Source organism: Nicotiana sylvestris, chromosome 2, assembly GCF_000393655.2.
Source record: "Nicotiana sylvestris chromosome 2, ASM39365v2, whole genome shotgun sequence".
NCBI lineage: Eukaryota > Viridiplantae > Streptophyta > Magnoliopsida > Solanales > Solanaceae > Nicotiana > Nicotiana sylvestris.
In genome coordinates this window covers 8,170,326-8,187,114 of record NC_091058.1, presented here as the reverse complement: position 1 = coordinate 8,187,114, position 16,789 = coordinate 8,170,326, and the positions used below count along the sequence as shown (strand labels likewise).

At 38.1% G+C, this 16,789-nt stretch overlaps 1 long non-coding RNA gene across 1 annotated transcript; it reads right to left on the bottom strand.

The window, feature by feature from the left end:
- Nucleotides 1-8,526: 8,526 nt before the first annotated feature.
- LOC104229543 (uncharacterized) lies at nt 8,527-10,368 on the bottom strand. Its single transcript, XR_711656.2, has 2 exons — nt 10,121-10,368; nt 8,527-9,806 (listed from the first exon to the last, which is right to left on the bottom strand). It is a non-coding gene; the product is annotated as an uncharacterized lncRNA (long non-coding RNA).
- Nucleotides 10,369-16,789: the final 6,421 nt, after the last annotated feature.

Genomic DNA, 16,789 nt, shown 5'->3' with positions numbered 1-16,789 from the left:
TTAGAGTTATGGGTTCATATCTACTATTTTTATAATTTTAAGAAGTTTTCACATATAAAGTTTTGCTCAGTGTAAAAAGTTATGGGTTCAATTGAACATGTTGTCAACACTCTACATATGCCTCTATAATTGTTCTTTGAATTATTAAATGTTAAATTAGTTGACTGTTATTATATAACATTGCATATATTATCTTGAAATTGCCAAGTAGTTTTTCTCAACACCATACTTGGCTTAACCTCAATGCAAACTACTCAAATTGCATTTATATTCAAATTCAAATATCATATCAGTTTGTTAGTAATAGTGATTTTTTAAAAACGACACACAATGTAAATTTAAAAAAAAATATTCTAAAAGATCATTGTCTTATAATCTATGTATTTGAGTTGAAAAAAAGATTTAAAATCAATGATATCAACTTCCAAATTTTTTATACTTAACATAGATGAAACGGAAGAAGAAATTCGTTATCATCTCTTATTTCTATTTATTAGATTTTTCATACTTTTTTTCTTTATTTATTTTCTTTATCTTATTTTTTATGTCTTTTTTTTACAAAAAAAATAATTTATTTCTCTATAAAAGGATGAGTTTAAATAGAAATTGTCTACATAAGAACTTTATTTATATTTTTAGTGTTTAGTTGAAATTCTTCCATATTTTTCTTTTGGATTTATCTAATCAACCTAAATAAGTGCTTGTCTTACTACTTAAATTAAAAAATTGAACAATGTGTAATTTATACATAATCCATATATAATATGTGTATAATCGTGTGTTGCCAGTATATCATCTATGGATATTAGCTATAAAAAGTAAACAATAAATCTGCCAGATATTTATGAAAATATTCCATAATATTTCGATTTCCTGATTTTGTCCATGATATGACTTCTATTATAATAATTTAAAAACCCTACTAAAATTCAAAAATATCTTATCCTTTTATTTCTTAAGTTACATTATATTTTAAAAAATAATCCTATTTTGAAATATTTTATTTACATTTAAAAATATATATATATTTCATGTCATACCAGTTATATGGAATAATTTTTTTTCCACAGGCACAATAGCATTTAAATAATCGGAAAAGATAATCAAGTTCTTAGTGTGATTGCATATGATCATTAACCGAATTAAGTATGATAACTTGACCAAAAAAAGATAAATTTCTTTTTTTATATTAATTCAAATTTAAAAACTTTATCTATAAATTCAAAATTATTCTTTAATTCAAATTCAGTTATATATATATTTACCATATACTATTTGCATTTATTAGCTTGTCACTTGGCTTAACCAAAATACAATTATATATGGTAACTTTCTTGCTTTATATATATATATATATATATATATATATATATATATATATATATATATATATATATATATATATATATATATATATCGAGTATTTTTTTGACTGGTTGATTACTTATGTTAATTTCTTTTTTAATGTATATATATATCGAGTATTTTTTTGACTGGTTGATTACTTATGTTAATTTCTTTTTTAATGTCAAAATAAAATGACATAGAAAAAATTTAAATTTTAGCATCCTCAAGTTTTTGTCGAGTAACATATAATTTTTGACTCACTTAGATAAAAATACATTTTTATAGGTAAAGAGAATATATCTATGTCTGTGTGTGCGTGGGTGAAACTTTAACCGCTCAGGTGTAACAACTAAAGGTGTTAGACAGCATTATTCGACCAAAAGATATCGAAACTTTTTTTGATTAAATCAATTAAAGAAGATGAAGAAGTAAATCTCAGCCAAGCATAATAAAATCTAGATTGAAAGATGCAAGGGATAAACAAGGTGAATAATGCTTCTTAATATGTCGAAACCAAACGATTAAGCGTAAATATAATAACTTCGAACGTAGAGAAATATTGCAATGGCTGCTATTGACCAAGGTGAGAAATGATGTGTGGATTCCTGCACTCTAACAAGCAGAAGTTGTCTTTTTTTGTATTCACTTTTCGATCCCCTTTTACAAAGTTTTCTCTCTCTTTCTATTTATAAGGGGCACTCCCCTATTGAACCCTAAAAAGTATAACATAAAGAATATTCGAAAAGTATATTCCTACTGTCTCATGTTGCGCCTACACTACTACAAATGTCGTGCATTTACTAACCGTTGTCGGTCATCGCCCTCTACAATGACCAAAGGACGCTGCGTTGTAAGGGCCTCGTCCCTTGCCGTATTTGTCCGTGGTCGTGGTCGTGGTCGTCCAAATTTGGACCTATACAGTTAGTCCCTCTGCTTGTCGAGGTTGCGGCTTGGTGCGTCCTCGATAATCGGACATAGCCCAAACTTGCGGAGAAATTTGGCTTACGAATCGTAATGGTTTGGCCAACAACGGAAGGTTAGCGTGCTCCACAATATCCTGGGTGGTGTGTCTTATTAGGAAATGATGTCACTTCTACGTACGTCATCATTATACGCATTTCCGAGACAGAGGCTGATGGTTTGTCGCTTCGATTTTGGTGCCATTTTGCAGCCTTCCGCTTTGACTCTGGTGCTACCCAATCCTATAAATAGGTGGAGGGTTTGTTGTTTCAAAAACTTTTGGTCATTTCTTCTTTGGTTAATCCTTCTCATACCTTCAGCTTTTGCTCTAGCAATTTCTTTGCTTTCTCTTTTCCGTTCGCCGTTCTTAGCTTTTTCTGTTTTATCAACACATCTTCCGCCATAGATATGCCTAGAACACATCGATCTCGTGAGGGGATTTCTGACGCCACCCCGCTGTCTATGGCGCTCCTTCCAGTGGTAAGGACATGACGGTGGAGGAAGGGGATAATTTTCCCACCGTGGAAGAGTTACTTCCGAGACACCCCATGTCTCAAAGTGACTTTCTTAAAGAACTTGCTCTTACTCCCGCTTCGGTAGTATCTGAAACTGAGCAGGCCCATATCGATGCCATCCGCACTAAATACAACATTCCCCCTCATATCGAGATGGTTCCAGCGGGAATGAACTTCGTGGAGGTCCATAGACCGGGGTATTGTGCTTTTTATGAATACCCCTTTGTGATTAGTCATTCCTTCCCCCTTCTCCCATTAGCAGAAGAATTCTGTTGATTTTATCAGGTTTGCCCGGCGCAACTTTCTCCGTACACATACAAAATACTTCTGGTGTTGACAAAATATGCGGAGTTGGCAGAGTGCGAAGTTACCGTTCACCACCTCCTGCACTTGTTTTCTCCTAACTTTCACAGGGGTACCATGGTACATCTGAGGCACCGTGGAACCAAAGGACTAGTGGTCGGACCAGGCGAGTCGCAAATTTTGGCATAAGTATTTCTTTGTCAGAACTGAACACATTGTGTCAGACCCCGCAAGATTCCCTGAGCGGTGGAATGAGAATCGTAGCTGTCATAACTTATTTACTCTTTTTTTTATGCCCAACTTAGTATTTATTTGCGGCTCTCTTTTGCAGCTATGGGGCATCCACCCCGTCCCATTGCCGGTATATGGGATTGGGTAGCCCGTTTGCTGCTTCATACAGTGGAGACTCGGGACTGGCCCGCTTTTATGAAACGCTTTGGGCCAAAGGTCTCATCCGGTAAGTGTCTTCCTCTGTTCCACTCTTTGGCTATTTGCCATTGTCTACTGGTACAACTCTTTGTGATGACAAGTCATGGAGCTTCTAGGTGGAGGGCCCCAGTCCCTGCATTTCGCCAGGTCGTCGCCTCTGCAGGAATGCAATTCACTTTGGATGAGCCCGTCTGAGAGGGTCGTGCTTAGCTGGTACAGATGAGAAACTCCTCTCGGGATATGGTTGTGAGAGAAGATATCTCTTCTTTACCAATCCATCACCTCGTGGATGAGTCCTCTAATGGGGACGAATCTTTGTTGAGAAAAAAAAGGAGGGTGGAGCTCGGGAAAGGCGTGGCCGTTGATACTGGTAAGAGTGGGAATCGAAGACGGCACTGGTGCCCGCGTTTATAGCCGATGCTATCTTGGCAGGGATGTCTCCCCAAACAGAAGGGGTTTACTAAGGAGGGGGGTCTGTGCGCTCCGCTGAAGGTGGCGCATCATCTACTGTAAGAAGGGGCTTATGCGCCGAGGGCGACGGCTCGGGCTCAGACGTCTACCCAGGGGATGCATGCGAGTTTTTAGAGCGTCACACTCATATAGAGGTCAGAATGGAGGGTTTTGATCGACACATATTCATTCTTGGGGACTACGACTTGTTGTCGAACTGTGATCAGGTAGCGTCCGTTTTTGCCCCTTTATGTGCTGCTCCTGAGAGCGAGGCGCTTAGATCGATGAGTGATGTAGAGTTGTCATGAAGCGTTTCCAGCATGGCTCTTCGGGTGAGCACCTTTATTTTCTTTTCGTCGTGGGATTTGTTTTACCATTCTTGGCTCATCTCTTTGTTTTAACTTGGTTTTTCATATTAGACCTTCATCATGGAGATAGAGCGTGAGCGTAGGGAAAGGAGGAGGACGACCATCTATGGGAAGATGTCCTCTAAGTATCAAGTATACCGCACCAAGTATCGTGCGATGACTGACATTTTTACTTAGGATCGCGAATTTCAGCTCTTCCACGACGAGCTTAAGCAGAGGGAGGATCAGTTGGCGCGTAAGGTCGAGGAATTGAAAGAGCGAGATGAGGACCTTATGAAGGTCGTCGCCCCGTTGTAGTGAGCTTGAGGCAGCCCTTAAGGTCAGGAAAGATGAGCTTGAGCTAAATAAGGGAGTGGTGGCCGAAAATGCTGACCTCTAGGCAAATGTGGCCAATTTAACCGCAGAATTGAACACGAAGGCAGCGGAGGTTGTTGACCTTAAGAGTGAATTAAGCGCAACTGCTGATGGTCTGGCCCATGCCGAAAGGGACAGAGCAGCCGCCGTATCGGAGGCAGTGGCTTTAGAAGACGCCCTCCGTGTTTGTAGGTTGGAGCGGGCCAAGGAGTCGGAGGCGTCTACGCTTAAGGTAGCGGGACTTGAGGGGCGTATTCAAGGTTTGGAGGCAGAGTTGTCTACATTAAATGAGCAGGTGGCTTTTTTGAAAACGGAGGACGTGCATCGTTAGTTGCAGCCCTCTACATCCCATACTTTGGCTGATCCTGCCGTGCCTCTCCATTTGTATGAGTTGTGGGTTCACGCTGAAGCACGACTCGATGTGTACAAGGCTCTTTATGCTGACAGGAGGGCGTCCGAGATGGAGCTTCAGGATGTGTGTGCCAAGGCCCGTGCAGCTCGTGAGGCATGTGGGTATGACCCCATCACACCTAGCGGGGATGATATTAGTTCTGGTGATGCGGATAAACTTGCCTCCGATTCTTGGTACGAGGAGGTGTATGCCACAAGAAATGATGTGGCGTAGTTTTCAGTTGTATTTACTTTTGCTTCGCCATTTTTGCGAGGGCATCTTTGAGCCCATTGTAAAAACAAATATTTGTAATATATTTGCTGTAATGAAAATTGTTTAGGTCGTGTACCTTTGAGTTGTTGTTCCCTTTCTCTAGTTTGTTTGACGATGACTTTTGCCGCAACTATGTTACTCAGAATCTTTGTTGAAATGTTAAACCTGTTGGATTATGAGTTTAGTTGAACTCTTTTCGTTAGGAATGACCTTGGCCGTAGGGATATTACTTTCGAGCTGGTGCCAAAGTAGTATCCCGTTGTGGTTCGAGTGAAGTTGAACTATCTTCTTTGACGATGGCCTTGGCCATTGGGATGTTATTTTTGAGCTGGTGGCGAAGTAGTATCCCGTCGTGGTTCGAATGAAATCGAACTCTTTTCTTTGATGGCCTTGGCCATTAGGATGTTACTTTCGAGCTGGTGCCGAAGTAGTATCCCGTCGTGGTTCGAATGAAGTCGAACTCTTCTTTTTGATGATGGCCTTAGCCATTGGGATGTTACTTTCGAGCTGGTGCAGAAATAGTATCCCGTCGTGGTTTGAATGAAGTCGAACTCTTCTCTTTGATGATGGCCTTAGCCATTGGGATGTTACTTTCGAGCTGGTGCCGAAGTAGTATCCCGTCGTGGTTCGAATGAAGTCGAACTCTTCTCTTTGATGATGGCCTTAGCCATTGGGATGTTACTTTCGAGCTGGTGCCGAAGTAGTATCCCGTCGTGGTTCGAATGAAGTCGAACTCTTCTCTTTGATGATGGCCTTAGCCATTGGGATGTTACTTTCGAGCTGGTACCAAAGTAGTATCCCATCGTTGTTCGAATGAAGTCGAACTCTTCTCTTTGATGATGGCCTTAGCCATTGGGATGTTACTTTCGAGCTGGTGCCAAAGTAGTATCCCGTCGTAAGGGTGGCATTCTATTTATTTGTTGGAGTGTCGTAGATGCCGGTTTTATTCATACATTGGAGACGCGTGTTGATTTCGTGTACATAATGGAGTGATTTCATTCATATGTCGGAGATACATGTCGACTTCGCTCGTACAATGGCGGTACATGTCGATTTCGTACATAAAATGAAGATTCTTTATATCTAGTCCCTTTATTGCTCGTCCTGGAGATGTAATCAGTAGGCGGGGTAATGAACAATACTTGGAACCTCGAGATATCCCCCTTGTCGCCTCATTAAAAACCTCCCCGAGAAAACCCGATTGGGACAAAACCCGGGCGAGGGAAAAAGAGTACGACTTGGGCGGCGTCTCTTTTCAGAAGTGGAAGTACGTGAGGTGGGCGGCATTCCAGTTATGTTGTAGCAGTTTTCCTTCCATTGTTTCTAATTGGAATACTCATTTGCTTGCTGCTGCTGTGATTTTATATGGCCCGTCCCAGTTTGTTCCCAATTTCCCCTCATTCGGGTCTTTCGCTGCTTGCATTTTGGCTTTTAGCACGTAGTCCCCGACTCTGAGTGGTCGTACTTTGGCGTTCTTGTTATAGCCTTTTTGCTTGTTGTTTTTGGGCCACCATCCTTATGTGTGCCATATCCCTTCGTTCTTCGACCTCATCCAGGTCTTGTAATTTGGTTTCGGCATTGCTTTGTCCATTCTCATTGGAGTATCTCAGGCTCGGTTCCCGGACCTCAACGGGTATGACTGTGTAGGTGCCGTAGACCAGTGAATACGGCATCTCACCCGTGCTGGTTTTCAGCGTTGTGCGGTAGGCCCATAGCACCTCTGGTAGCAGTTCTGGCCATAGCTCTTTGGTGCCCTCAAGATTTTTCTTTAATATGTTCAATATTGTTTTATTGGAGGATTCCGCTTGACCATTGTAGGCAGGATGATATGGCATGGAGAGTATCCGCTTGATGTGCCATTTTTCGAAAAATTCAGTCGTCTTTTTCCCGATGAACTGGGATCCGTTGTCGCAACTAATTTCTTTGGAGATACCGAAGCAACATATGATGTTTTTCCAGATGAACGTGATGACTTCTTGTTCGCGTATTTGAACGAACGCACATGCTTCCACCCATTTGGAGAAGTAGTGAGTTACAACCAAAAGGAAGCGTATCTTACCTCGCCTTGCTGGGAGGGGCCCGACGATATCCATCCCCCATTTTATAAACGGCTATGGAGAAGTGATGGAATGCAGGAGTTCCCCCGCCTGGTGTATCATAGGGGCGTATTTCTGGCATTGCTCACATTTCTTGACATACTCCGCAGCCTCTTTTTTCATAGTGGCCCACTAGTATCCTGCACAAATAAGACACCTAACGAGGGCCCGATTGCCTGTATGGGCACCGCAGTGGCCTTCGTGTACCTCTTCGAGCACTCGCCTTGTCTGATTTGGTCTAAGGCATTTGGCTAAAGGGTCGCCGAATGTCCTTTTGTAAAGGTCGTGGTTTATAAGGTTGTATCTGGACGCTTGTATTCAGAGCTTTTTGGCTTCTTTTTTATCTCGTGGGAATGTTCCCTCCTGCAGATATGATATGATGCGATTACGCCATTCCCAAGTTAAATTTATAGAATGTACCTCGACTTGGTCTATTGACGAGTGGAGGAGGGTGACTGTTATACTTCATTTTAAACTGGTTAAAGTAAGGTACAATATATAGGCAATTTTGTAATTTGATTAAAGCTAAAGAGTCGCCACCTAATTATTTATAAGGTGAATTAGGACACCTAAAGTTAAGTAATGTATTAATAAAGTATAACTTTGTTAATGGTTTACTTAACCTAAAGATTCTAGGTAAGGGTTCAATTAATCCAAAGGGAAGGTTTTTAAGGCACCTTTTAAGATCCATATTAAATGGTTAACTGACCGAACTAAGGTTAATTAAAGGCCAAGTGTAAGTGAATGTTATGTTTAAAGAAATCCACAAGTCTAGATATGTAAGAAAGAGTATATTAACTTAGTGTATAAGAGTTGGTTAAACCCACGTTTTTGCCCATTTATAAAACTTAAAAATTAATTCCAATAAGTTCAAATAAGTAAACCATAGTTGAAAACCACTATTATTGCCTAAAGAAGAGACGAGAGTCACTATCTTAAGCACACTCAGTTTTCAATTCTAATACCTCGAATCTAAATCAAGTTAATCAAATTCTTAATATCTCTATGTCTAGGTGTTGTATTAGTAAATAATAAAGAAGTATCCCAAGAACCTAGATGATTATATAATCGCTAGTTACTATCCAATGTATTGCCATTGGGTCAAATATTTACACAACTAAAAATAAAATAATCATGTAACTAGACTTAAAAGATAATAATACAAAGATAAAACGTTAGTCACCAATCATAAGCAAAAATAAGACAAAGTAGAGGATCTGGTAGACAGCCATGTTTGGCTCTCAAACAGAAGAGTGAATATTTTTTATGACTCGCTTTCAATAAGTGTAGAGGCTCGACGTGCATGAAGATATGCGGCTGCGGCGTCGTTGAGTCTCAAAGTAAAACTCTTCGGCTCCGGTGTTCATATGAAACAAATAAAGAAAACAGAATAATTAGAAGTCATGTACATTGTTAACTATGAACAGCTAGAAGTGAAAAAGTCATATTGTTTATCTAATTTCAATTGTATTTATGCCTTACCATTTACATCAACAGATTAAAACATAGACATCATATATATTTAAAACAAACTCAATAGTCCAACTGGGACACATACAGTTAGTGGTACTAAATAGAGAAAGGATCTTAAAAAAATTAAAGAACAGGTATGTACCCAATACTTCTTAGAGAAATAACATGATTTCTACTTCTTAAGGCATTGTTTCTGTTACTTAAGATTTGTATTAATACCTTCATATATATCTATTTCATTTTGCATAAATAGAGCAAAAGAGTTAAACCTATAGCTCAAATCAATTTATATGCTAAACCCCAAATCATTTGGTGTATTTAGAAACAAAGTCGCATATCATCATTGGCTAATGGAAAAAACTTTATAACGGCTAAATATTCCAACCTTCAACTAAGACTATAGGTCCATAATGTCACGGGACGTGTTTTAATTAAAATAATTCTAAGCCATGAAAATATATTCTCAGACTAATATTCCTACCTAACACAGAATATCAAAACAGAGGTATGGTTCTTCACTTAGGCAAAACAAGAATTATAAAAATATAGCCTGGTATACCGTTAATAAAACAGAGTTTTTATAAAAGCATTTTGTTTGGTACTTATCGATTACTTTATGCATACTCGTCAAAAACACTAAAACACCTTTTAGAATATGATTTCTATACCAAGTGATTCCTAAATCACATATGATAGTAAACAAATTAATACAGAAATAAATAAAAGTTTAGATCTAGCCTTCTTGTGGGCAGTGAATTGTGGCGTCGGCCTCGAATCTATTCTCTCGTTTTGAAGAAACCCGAACCTCGAGCCGAATGAGTTCAAATACCTCGGTCGAAACTAATATCTACCAAGATAGAAAAATTTTGGAAGAGATTCTTAGAGTTTTTGAGTGATAGAGTAGTAATGTTTTATAGAGTAAAGGGGCGACTGAACCCTGAATCCCCTTTTGTGAGCTCCAAAAGAGAATATTTATAGTCCAAAAGGCTAGAGTTTTGAAAAGCGGGAATTAAAATGTGCCGTTTGAATTTTGAACAGCGAAGACAAATTCATCAGTTAAATTTTGAATTGATAAAGGACCAAAGATTTGACTGTCCACCATGAATACAACAGCAAAGAGAAGAGATTCTTATGAAGAAAATGGGAAGAATAGAGCCAAACCTGCAGATTTATGCAAAAGTTTTTTGGCTCTTTCGCTTGACCAAATCTCGTGATAGGGATGAGAGAGGAGAAAATTACAGACATCAGCAAGAAAAGATGAGACATATGAGAAACTTACCCCAAATTGGAGGGGGCAAACTTCTGCAATGACGGGAAGGAAATGAATTTGCATCGAAGATGAAAAATGGAGAAGAAACATGGGTTTGGCTACTTGGGAGTAAAATAAAATAGAAAATCTGATTTGCTTCTTGGGCTAATTATGTTGGGCTTGTTTTTAGGCTTGAGACTTGGTCGAATGAGAGATCTGAAATGACCCTTAAATTCCTTTCATCCTAGTATTTCCTTGGGCTCCTAAATTACACTTAATTAGCTCTTTCAAATGTATTATATAATATTAAGTAGATAATAATAATAATAATAGCAATAATAATAATATTAGTAGTAATAATAGTATTAACAACAAGTCAAAGAGGGGCAGCTGTAAGCACGTGATTTTTGACCCTCCCCGAGAATTTTCACATTTTAGTGTGAATATGTGAAATTGGGTCTAGTATAGCTATTTTAACTATTTTTCCTTTATTTCGTTGCAAAAAGAAAAATTACAAAAAAAAGTATATATATAAATTTTAGTTTATGTATCTCTCATCAACTTGAAAAATACAAAATTGCACTTTATTTTTGTACTTTATATAAATTCAAAAATTACAAAAAATATAATTCTATTAATGTTTTGTAGTCGTTTTAATTTTGGAAAAATACAAAAAATATTACTTTTTATTTTTGTCTTTATTAAAAACGAAAATTACAAAAAAATAGTTTTATTAATATTCTATAATCATTTTAACTTTGAAAAATACAAAAAATATTACTTCATATTTTATCTTAATATTTAAGAAAAACGAAAATTACAAAAAAAATAGTTTCATTAATATTTTGTAGCTATTTTAAATCTTTAAAAAATATTTTAAAAAAATATATAGTTTTGTTGAATACTAGTCTTATTTTTGGTAGTTATTTTTGCTTACATAGGACTAGTTAAGCAACGTGTTCCTATTTCTCGGGTCCGGGCAAAAGAATAATATTCGGGTTTAAACTACCCGGTTTTAGGCCTAATTTTCGGACCTAGCCCATAATAAACAGTGTCCAGGACACATGGGGAACCCCACCACGCGTGGGGGACATATGCCTTGAACCCCACCACGCGTGGGCTCATTTTTCGGGGCAAACCATGTCAAATACACGGACTACACATTTGACAAAGGGAGGGGATTTTGAGAATTTTGAAAAAAAAAAAAAAAAAAAAAGAAAACATGTACTGTTTATCTTCTTCTTCTTAAGAAGAAGAAGCAGAAGAGAACGCAGAAAAAAAAAACGAAAAAGAAACGAAACCTAGAGAGGACGAACGGGAAAGAAAAACGAAAGGAGCCCCCCTCCATCAACGACCAAACACCACCCCATCACCACCGTCCGACACCACCAACGAAAACACCACAAACGACCCTACTGACCACGACCACCCCTCCCGTCGTCAACCTCCGAACAACCACCCACCATCAACAAACCACCATTGTTACCCATCTAGCGTCGCCACCAGCTTCACCAACACTACGACCAACACCTTCCCCGGTACCCCTACTGTCCAAACCACCTACTGCCGCAGGTCCATCCATGAACGACCACCCTCATCTTCCCAAACACCACCCCGACGCCATAACCACCACCCCCCACGTCCAAACCACCTAACAGGTCCGTCAGTAGCCCCCTCCCCCGCGTCGACCTTACTGCTGTCGACGTCGTTCCGTCTTTCGCGGGCAGTTGTGGGTTGCCGCGATCCCGCCTTGCCGAGTTTTCTGTTTTCCGTCGAGGTCGACTTTGGTTCGTCGAGGTCCGGTACGTCGAGGTGCTGTCCGAGGTTCCGTCGTTGTTCTTCGTTCAGAGAGGTCCGGCTTGAGTTCCGTCGGAATCGTGTTTGTCGTTCTGAGTTTGTCGAGGTGCAAAGGTTAGTAAACCTCGATGTATTAGATAAATAAACTTTATGTTGAATGTTTGAGATGCAAATATAAGAATTGGTATGGAAATTTTTTGCCTATGTTTCATTGTATGCATTTTTGCTCATTTTGCGTTATGGGATTCTCGTTTGTTTGATGTCGTTTAATTAAGTTTGGCTAGTTGTTCTATGACACAGGTTTGACGTTAATTTGTTCGTCCTTTACTTCGCTTAGTTCATTCAAAAAAAAAAAAAAAAATTATAATTAGTAAATGTTATTACTAATCCCGAAATACTCATTCGCGAAAACTCTTTTATTAAACCTCTAACAAGTTATGAGATTTTAGTTGTAAAGAAGCTGTAAGGTTTAGTATGGTTAAAAGCGTAAAAATGGCATCCCTTTTAAAAAAAATAAAAAATAAAAATAAAAATAAAAAATAAAAAAAAATAATAATAAAAAAATAAAATGAGACGAGCCTCGCCAAATAAAAGGGACAAATTGCGGGGCCCTCACAAAGTATATGTATTAAATACTTAGATTCCGGGATGGGTCGTTTAGCAAATTTCACGGCCCTACCCCAAAATAATAATGCGCTAGTTGTTTTAGGCGCGCCTTTAATAATGTTATCTCCCTAAGCTCGGGTGCACATTTATGTGACCCAAATCCAAATCTCAACGGAGTCGAAATATGTCTCTAGTCACGGGCGCACTGATTGTGGCGTGGCCCGAGATGCATTTCCATGACGTTGCAAATTCTTTAAAAAAAAATAAGAATGAGATGAGCCTCGCCGAATAAAAAATACAAATTGCGGGGCCCTCAGTAAATACTTGTTTAAAATTACTTAGAATTCAGGAGGGTCGTTTAGCGAATTTCGCGGCCTCCGCAAAATAATAACGCGATAGTCTCTTTAGGCGCGTGTTTAATAATTTACTTTCTTAAGCTCGGGTGCGCATTTCATGCGACCCAAATCCAAATCCTAAAACATCAAATAAAATATGTTTCGGATTGTGGGTGCATTTCATGTGACACAGTCCAAAGATATATTTTAAGCGATGTTCACATTCTTATAAAACAATAATAATAAAGCGGTTAAAAGATAAATTTGCACATAAGTTCATATTGTATTAAAAATCAGATAAATAAGCCAAATATAACAGTTGAGCGACCGTGCTAGAACCACGGAACTCGGGAATGCCTAACACCTTCTCCCGGGTTAACAGAATTCCTTATCTAGATTTCTGGTACGCAGACTGTAATATAGAGTCATTCTTTCCTCGATTCGGGATTAAAATTGGTGACTTGGGACACCCTAAATCTCCCAAGTGGCGACTCTGAAATAATTAAATAAATCCCGTTTCGATTGTCCTTTAATTGGAAAAAACTCCCCCTGCGCCCCCGGGCGCGGAAAAAGGAGGTGTGACAGCTCTGGCGACTCTGCTGGGGATTCGACCCAGAACCACTGGTTCAGGGTTAGAAATTCGAGCTTAGATAAATTGTTATATTTGGCTTTATCTGATTTTTACATGTTTGAGCCTAATGTGCTAAATGTTGCTTTTACCGCTTTGATATTATGTGAACTGTATATAAATTGTGCCGAAACCCATCTTCTCTCTGAGTCTTCTGAATCATGAAGAAGGGTGTACTTCGTACGACTTCTTTTCTGTATAGTGTCCAATCCCAATTTAGAACGAGGTTCGGACAAGTTGCTAAGCCGGTGAAGCTTCTGTATTCCCGGTACGCTGCCCCCCCTCGGCTCGAGCTGTCCGCTCGGGTAAGCCAGGTCTAGAACAAACACCCAGGTTCTGAACTTAGTATAACAAAGCCACATGCCGGATCCCTAGTAGGAACGTTTATTTGCATCATGTGCATTTGACTTAGGGGACTCAACACAGGGGTTGGGTCCGTCTAGGACAAGCAACCTGAAAATAATAGACCATCTTATGGCATCCTATGTGCTACATGTTGTATTCAGTCAAGGGCGAATGGGTCATTTGGTCATTTCCAGCATGATGTTATTTTAATCAAAGCATGGGGAACATTTGCGGAATCCAAGAAGCCTTGGAATTCCCTATGTCCCCCACGCTTGCTTTTTGGGAAAACACATGGGGAACATTTGTGGAATCCAAGAAGTCTTGGAATTCCCATATGTCCCCCACGCTTCATATGTTGGGAAAAGCGCATGGGGAGCATTTGCGGAATCCAACAAGTCTTGGAAATCGTTATGTCTCCCATGCCACATTTTTGAAAGAAATAATAAATAATAAAAAAAATTACAAATAAAACAAAGCATGAAAATTCAAAAAAGATTTTGTATGTTTTCATTATTTTCCACAGATTAAAAATAAATCGTGAAAAAGAGGAGAAAATAACAGCATAGCAGTCCGAGTAGAGTCGAAACTCTGCCGAAATTTTAAAAAATGAAAAAATGTCTTGTTAGTTCGCTATATTAAAAGCAAAGGAAAAATAAAAATCACCATTGTTCTGTCTGTTTTAAAAAAAAAATATTAAAGAGAATAGTTTGTTTTGCCATTAAATGAAAATGAAAAAGAGTTTGTTTTTAAAAAAAAAATGTTTTATTTTATTTTATTTTGTTTGTCTATGAAAATGCCAGAAATAAAAATAAAAAGAGTTTTATTATTTGTTCCAAAAATAAGTATATACATAATCCAAAAAAAAATTCAAAAGAAAGTTCAAATTCAAAAAAGATAAAATAGATAAATAAAAATCCGAAAATATTTTGATTCTTCTTTAGAAAATTCAGAAAAAAAAACATTTTAGAAGCATTTCTTATATTAAAGGTAAAATTCCGAAAAATATTTTCTTCTTTTCTTTAGAATAAAAAAAAACGAAAATTCAAAAAATATTAGTCTTTCTTTTAAAAAGGAAAATCAATCAAAAAATAATATTTCCTTGCTTCTTTTAAAGTAGTTCTTTTAAACGAAAATTCAAAAAGGTTAGTTCATCTTTTTATTTGCCTACTTATTCTTATTTGACCGAACTACGCGGGTTTGATTCTCACCGGATGTGAGATACGTAGGCAACCCTCATCGGGTCCAACCCCACCTTTTCAAAAAAGAAGGAATGTTTTATGTTTTTCGTTAATTCGTTTGTTTGTTATAAATGAAAATAATAGAATAATAGTCTATTTGATTGTTGCTATATATATATATATATATATATATATAAAAAAAAGAATAGAAAATGGAAAAAGGGACTTCTCAAAAATATTTTGATTGCCCGAACTACGCGGGTTTGATTCTCACCGGATGTGAGATACGTAGGCAACCCTCATCGGGTCCAACCCCACCGTTTTGCTAAAAAGCCAAAAACAAACAAATAATAATCATAAAAAAAATATATATGTCAAATTTTAGTTTTTGTCATAAAGAAGTCAGGTGATGTTGTTTTGTCATAAATAGCCGAATGTTCCCGAAAGGGACGCCGGAAGGCTGACTTTGCATAAACAGCCACCTTTGGGTCATTGTTTTAGATTTGGTCCAATTGACCCACACAGCCTTAGAAGATCTTCGTCTCCGAGGCGCTGAAGGGCCGTGTTTTGCAACACCAAATTTTATTATAATTTGAAAAAGAGTCGACGGTCAGGTGAATACCGTCTTTTGTCATAATAAGCCGAGCCAGCTTCGGCCGCGTCTTAAACTGTTCTTGCCGAAATAGCCTTAGAGTATCTTTCAGTTGTCGAAAGGTTATTTTCGTAAAAGAATGGACAAGTTTTAAAGTGTCAAAATAATCCTCTCCGGCCTCAAAATTCGTGTGAAAATTGGAAGGGGCCACATTTGCAAAAAATAACCATTTGGTTGCATTTGTCGAACAGAGAAAGGGAGCTGGAATTTTGTTTTAAGTCTACCAATCTTTTGATTAGAACATGCGGGTTGTTTAATTTTCAAGCTGGTGGGTAATCTTTAAATCCTTGAAACCCAATTTGTTTTAAATTTTTTAAAAAATGTGTGTTTAGTGTTGTTTATCTTTTATTGGTCCGAACTACGCAAGGTCTGATTCATGCGGGGTCATGATACGTAGGCAATCTCCATAAGATTCGACCACAACAAAAAATAAAAAATAAGAAAAATTTTGAAAAAAAAAGAGAAAAGAAAGAAAATGAAAAAAAAATCTAAAGAAAAAGAAAATACAAAATATAATAAAATACAGGGGTTCCCAAAGTACTTCAAAGGGGCAAATAAGCAAGCCGGGATGACGCATGTTGTTTGAAGCAGGGATGACGCATGTTGTTTGAAGCAAGGCATGTTAGAAACGGTTAACTGCCTAGGGGCATTGCATCCTCAATGTGTTGTTATCAAATCTGTTAAACTCTAAACGCTAACAAGTTTGTTGTTTTCCGAATCTCAAACAGTTAGTTGTTAAAGAATTCTGGCAACACACCCTTACCAAACTAGATCCAAAAGACCGATAACAACAAGCATGACTACTTCAGAGAATAGCACCGAGGAAGAAAGGCCGATGAGCCAGTTGTTAAAGGAAGCGATGGGAAAGATAGAAAGGATGGGACTAGAGATGAATGCAATGCAGTTAGCTCTAGCCAAAGCACAAAAGAGCCCTGAGCCATTGGGGCACATGTCGGAATACCCTCACTCCGGCCCTTCAACAAGCCTCCCAAATCCCAATTACCATCAAGAAAGAAGCCCTCATGATTCCCAGGCTCCGC